Source organism: Physeter macrocephalus, chromosome 16 (assembly GCF_002837175.3).
Source record: "Physeter macrocephalus isolate SW-GA chromosome 16, ASM283717v5, whole genome shotgun sequence".
NCBI classification, from domain to species: Eukaryota; Metazoa; Chordata; class Mammalia; order Artiodactyla; family Physeteridae; genus Physeter; species Physeter macrocephalus.
The window spans coordinates 3,730,271-3,735,425 of record NC_041229.1 but is presented as its reverse complement, the minus strand read 5'-3'; the positions used below and the strand labels follow the sequence as shown (position 1 = coordinate 3,735,425).

Below are 5,155 nucleotides of genomic sequence, written 5' to 3'. Positions count from 1 at the left end.
TCCTCCCGGACTGGGGCACGAACCCGTGTCCCCTGCTTCGGCAGGCGGACTCTCAACCACTGCGCCACCAGGGAAGCCCCGAGTTTCCTACTCTTCATGAAATGCATCACTGTCTTAATTCTCAGACTGAACTTCTTCCTCCTTTACCTGCACTTGCCCTCTTTCAAGTCATGGCCTGGAGGCTCCTTCTGGGGCCCAGAAACAGCAGGCGACTTTCATGTTGACCTGCAGCTAATTTGGATGTCTTAGATTCCTAAGTTTTCATTCTGATGGCAGCTGCCCAGTTTTGATCTGTGTTTGGGCAAATAGTTGCAGCAGCAAACTTGGTGGGGAAGATAGCAAACACCTGTGAGAGTGAAGAGGCATTTATGCTAGGCTTCCTTTTCTTCATGGTTATTACTGTGTCTTTGAAGAGTTTTCCTTGCCGTATCTTAGACATGACTTAAACTATTAGAGAAGGTGTGAAATAGAGAATTTTGGATCTGGGACCAAAGGATTTCCAGAAAGCAAATGGGAGAGAAAGTTGTCTTTCTCCTCATGGAAACTGCATTCCTTACAAATTTGTGTCTGGGGCAGGAAGAAGTTGAGAATATTTCTTGCAGGCAGATTTTTGTTTCATCTTCTGATCCCAGTGAGGTAAAGAGTAGGTGAAGGTGGGGGACTTGGAAAGTAAACAGGGCACGCTGGGTGTTTTTGTGGCTGGATCATTTTAGAAACCATTTTCAAATCAGGACCAATTTTCTTTCAAAAGCGTATAGTTTTAGAACCTTACGGCCTACATACTTAGATGGCAAACAGCACTCATAAAACTGTGTGGGTTTTGGCAATAGAAAAATGAACTTCTTTCATTTGATATTTGCTTTAGAATAAAGATGTAAGTTCCTATAAAGGAAAACTTGGCTCCGCCTCATCCCTTTCTCCATCTTTTGTCCCCAGCAAATTCTTCTTTCATTCAACTTATTCACATACTTTACCTCCTAAGAGTTGATAAGCATAATAGTCTTTAATTAAACGAGCTTCAGTATTTATTTTGCACTAGGTTGATAAAAGGGTTGAGAAGGCACCAGGATATAACGGGAGTAGAACAGATACAACGTTCGTTGCCCTTGAGGAATTAATAACCTCTTGCTGAAGACCCCACATGTATGCACAAGGACCTGAGAGGCAGCGTGTTGATAGATAACTCTGAGTGGTACAATCAGATAAAGCTTTAAGGAGAAGGTTGAACTTGAATGGCTCTGACAGATAGCGGGTGCCCACCCACGCAGAGCTGGAGGAAGGAAGGGAATCTACCTGGAGAAAGAGCATGGACCAAAGGACAGGAGCAGGAGAGAGCAGAACACAAGCCCCTAGACTTCTGTGAAACTCTCTCCTCCAACTTCCTGGCTAAACCAACTCCATAATACATTCTGTCCCAAGTAAAAGTCCTACTGCTAACCAAGCCCACATGATTCTCCTAGAGACACATGAAGCCTTAACGAACGGTGCCCTCACTGTTCTTGAAAGAATCTGGTTTGCCATCACTCTGTTGAATTTGGACTCCATGTATTTGTAAAGGATATAAACTCTAAAGAAAGGGCTGGTTTTTTCCTCAATAAGGTGCCTCCTCCCTAATGGCAAGATATGAAATGAAATGCAGACATTTTGCTAAATCATGGTAAATCTTTCTGACAGCTACAGGGGCAGAATGATTCTTTATCAAGGGGCACAGGCAAAAGGGCTGATGCCCCGAGCTTGTAGATCACCACACAATGCTATATACCCAGCACAGAGAAGTCACAGCTTCTGTGGTCACAATAGTGCCTTCATCTGCAATCTCAGACTTTTGTGTTTATCTGTCTTGGTCTTTATCCCCCATTGATTAATCCAAGTGTCTGGAAGTAAGTATGACCCACTCTCCATTGGTCATAATAATATAGTGCAACAGTAACAGGGAACATATGGGGAAGAAAAAAAAGTCGAAGTGTGCACGTGACCACATGTAAAATAAACAACAAGGATGTTCTGTATAGCACAGGGAACTATATTAAATATCTTGTAATAAACTATAATGAAAATAATTGAAACATAAAAAATGGATATACACATATATACGTATAACCAAAGCACTTTGCTGTACACCTGAAACTAACACAACATTGTAAATCAACTACACTTCAGTTGAGAAAAAGTCAAAGTGTGGATTATTTATATATAAGCGACAGATTTACCTCCTTAACTTTTATGACACTTTAATACTAAAATTAGCTTGCATTTCCTAAACGAACACTGGTGAGAAAGAGGCCTATCTGGGATTAAAATGAGTAGATAATGTCACTTAGGAAATGTTTTCGAAGTTTGGATCTTGATTCTATTACTTTTCTTTCATTCCCCTCCAGCCCTCCACACCCAGAAACAGTGTGCCAGCGGCCCCTAGAGAAGCGCCTGTGGGTGAGGTCTGCAGTATCAAGATGTGTGGGGACACCGGACTCTGTCCTGCTGGTGAAGACATCAAAGGCAGGAGTAGTTCTCTCCATCCTATCACTTGCTTGTGTGCACTTCCAGAAAAGCCGAGTTCACAGGTACTTTCAGACCAGAGACAGGTGGGAGTCGCGGGACGCGGCAGGAGGGCTCAGCGAATCTGAGAAGAGCGCGGCGCACGTGCCACGGGGGCTGCTGGCGCCCGAACGTCCTCCACCGCTTCGTGCCGCCTCTGCTTCAACCCCGCTGCTCCCGGCTCACGGCAGGGAAACGTTATGATGATTTTCACTTGTTTCTTGCTTGACACATTCTTCTGGGTTCGTGTTTTCCTGCCTGTTTTTAAGAAGCCCAGACCCTGCCGTCTTTGTGCACTAAGAAGTAGCAGACCAGTCTCAGGGTGCGGGAGGAGCGTTTGGGGTAGCCGCCCCTCACGGGCCCTCTCCCGAGCAGCAGTGCTCCGTGTGTAGCGGCCTCCTCACCCTTTACACCGCAGAGGAGCGACGGAGGTTTGCTGGCTGGAAACCCTTCCGCCTTCAGCGCTTTGTCCTCTGGTGCGCAAAGGCAGTGTAAGCAAGCGCTGCCCTGTGACTTCTGGCTCTCCCGGTGAAAAGGAGACAGAGGAGCCGCGTTATGGCGGAGCTCGCCCAGCGGGGCTTCAATGAGCGCAGCATCATGGTCTCCCTTCCTCCCCTTCCCGGTTCCTGCTCCCGTCTGCAGCCCGCAGGGCTGGCTGGCCCTCACCCTCGTCACCCTCAGAAAACGCATCTCCCTGCAGCGCGCAGGACGGCGAGGAGCGGAGGCTGGCCAGAGCGCGGCCGCCGGGCGCCCCGAAGCCAGGCTGCTCCACGGCTCCCTCCAGGAGCTGACGAGGGGCCGGTAATGGCACCGATGCGTCCCAGCAGGTCACCGGCGCCTGACAGACCTGCTTTTACACGTGGTCTCAATCGACTCTCAAAAGGGTTGTAAGGTTTCCGCCCCTTTTTCTACGAGAGACGGCACAGGTGAGTTACCCAACCACATGGCATCCTCGGAGCCGACTAGGTGGCAGGGCGAGGACTCCACCAGCTCTTATGCAGGCAGCAGCGGGAACAGGCTGCGGGGAGGGGGCCAGAAGGGGCTGAGGCAGGAGCCCAGTCCCAGGGGCAAGACCAGGCCGGGCGGTTCGCGCGCGTGTGGTCGAGCCCCCCCACCGCCCCGGTTCCCCTCAGCAGGCCTGCAGATGAGAGACGCTCCGGGGGGCTCTTCTTTGACCCCCGCCGTGCAGAGGGAACCCACTGAGGTCCCTCACCCGCCGGGCCCTCGTGCCCACAGGCCCCCTCCGCCTGACCCCCCGGGGCTCCCGCCTCGGCTCTCACCCCTCCCTCCCGACACACCGGGCTCGCCCTGTGCTGGGCCGCACGCAGCTCTGTCTTTAAAATTTCTGGATTGCTGTAACGTACACGCAAAATGTGCCGTCTCAGCCACTTCGAAGTGTGCAGTTCAGCAGGGTTACAAACGCTCACACTACTGTAGACGGGTCTCCAGGACTGCGTCCTCTCGTGAGGCGGAACCTCCGCACCCGCTACATGGCCACCCCCCACCCCCGGCCCTCGACAGCCATCCCATCTGTCCTGCGGGCCTGGCCACTCGGGGCACCTCAGAGAAGTGAGGCTGGACAGGATGTCTATGCCGGGGACTACTCTCCGTACCTCTACCCGTATATTTAGTGGCGCATTCACTGCACCCAGTCGGAGGTGGCGTCCGAGTCCTAAGCCCCTGAGGCTTGAGGTGTGGTTGAAGGCCTGCATTTTCACTGGCTACGTCTGTGAGCTTGTGAGACTGCAGTTCGCTAGGCCTTTACCAGGGCGCCAGGTAACTCACGCACACACTCGAGTTCAGTAAGCAGTGTTCTCACCAGACGAGGGGGCTGCAGACGACTCCTGGGCTAAACCCAGCCGGCTGTCCTCTGTGTGAACAAAGCTTTATGGCAACACAGCCAGTCACCTGAATGCGCACTGCCTGTGGCTTTCACACCACAGTGGAAGGGCTGAGCAGCAGCAAGAGACCACCATGTGGCCACACGGCCTGAAATATGTGTTCCCCGGCCCTTTGCCATAGAGGTCTACTAGACCACAGGCTCCTTCACAGTGAGAACCCGTCTTATTTTGCTTTGTAAGAAAGAAAGGCAGATTAGCACAACGGTTATGTGTGTGGGCTTGAGGGCAGACTGACAAGATTTGTATCTCCGCTCTGCCATTTCCCTCAAGTGACTGGCAGGTCACCGTCTCTCTGTGCATCACGTTCCTTTATAAAATGGGGACAGAGTAGAACTACCTTACAGGGCTGACGTGTGGGTTACGTAAGGCAACGTACGTGAAGTGCTACACATGGCACCTTCCGCAAACGTTACCCTTAGCTGGTTCGTTATTTTTAGAGCACCGGGGACTTTGGTGATGTTGGCAGGGTGGCCCCTGCACCTGACACTGTTTATCAACACCCATTCTCTGCTTCTTCCTTGCGAACATCTAATTATTTTTTCAGGTATCCAACCTTCCTGGAGAGTGACCTCCTCCCTGGGTGACAAACACTACGATGAGCCAATCGTGGTCATGCATCCTCAATGTCAGTGGACTGGCTTAGGGGCGGACAGTTCTGGCCGAGTCAGGAGAAGAGGAAGCTTGGAGGGCTTCTGGAAAACGGTTTCCTCATTCTTTAG

At 51.1% G+C, this 5,155-nt stretch overlaps 1 protein-coding gene and 1 long non-coding RNA gene across 7 annotated transcripts in view; one reads left to right on the top strand and one right to left on the bottom strand.

Moving 5' to 3' along the window:
* LOC114488004 (uncharacterized) overlaps positions 1 to 3,817 on the top strand; it is a 255,079-nt gene extending 251,262 nt beyond the window's left edge. The window contains exon 9 of the long non-coding RNA XR_008619640.1: positions 2,379 to 3,817. This is a non-coding gene — a long non-coding RNA (uncharacterized lncRNA). The remainder of the gene's footprint in view (positions 1 to 2,378) is intronic.
* Positions 1 to 5,155, bottom strand: part of SNX19 (sorting nexin 19) — a 50,080-nt gene that overhangs the window by 6,457 nt on the left and 38,468 nt on the right. Inside the window, exon 13 of one of the 6 annotated variants that reach the window (XM_028501355.2) lies at positions 5,082 to 5,149. The exons of the other annotated variants lie outside the window; for them this stretch is intronic. The gene's annotated coding sequence lies outside the window, so the exon portion shown is untranslated. Of the gene's footprint in view, positions 1 to 5,081; positions 5,150 to 5,155 lie in introns of those variants that run through there. 6 annotated transcript variants of the gene reach the window in all.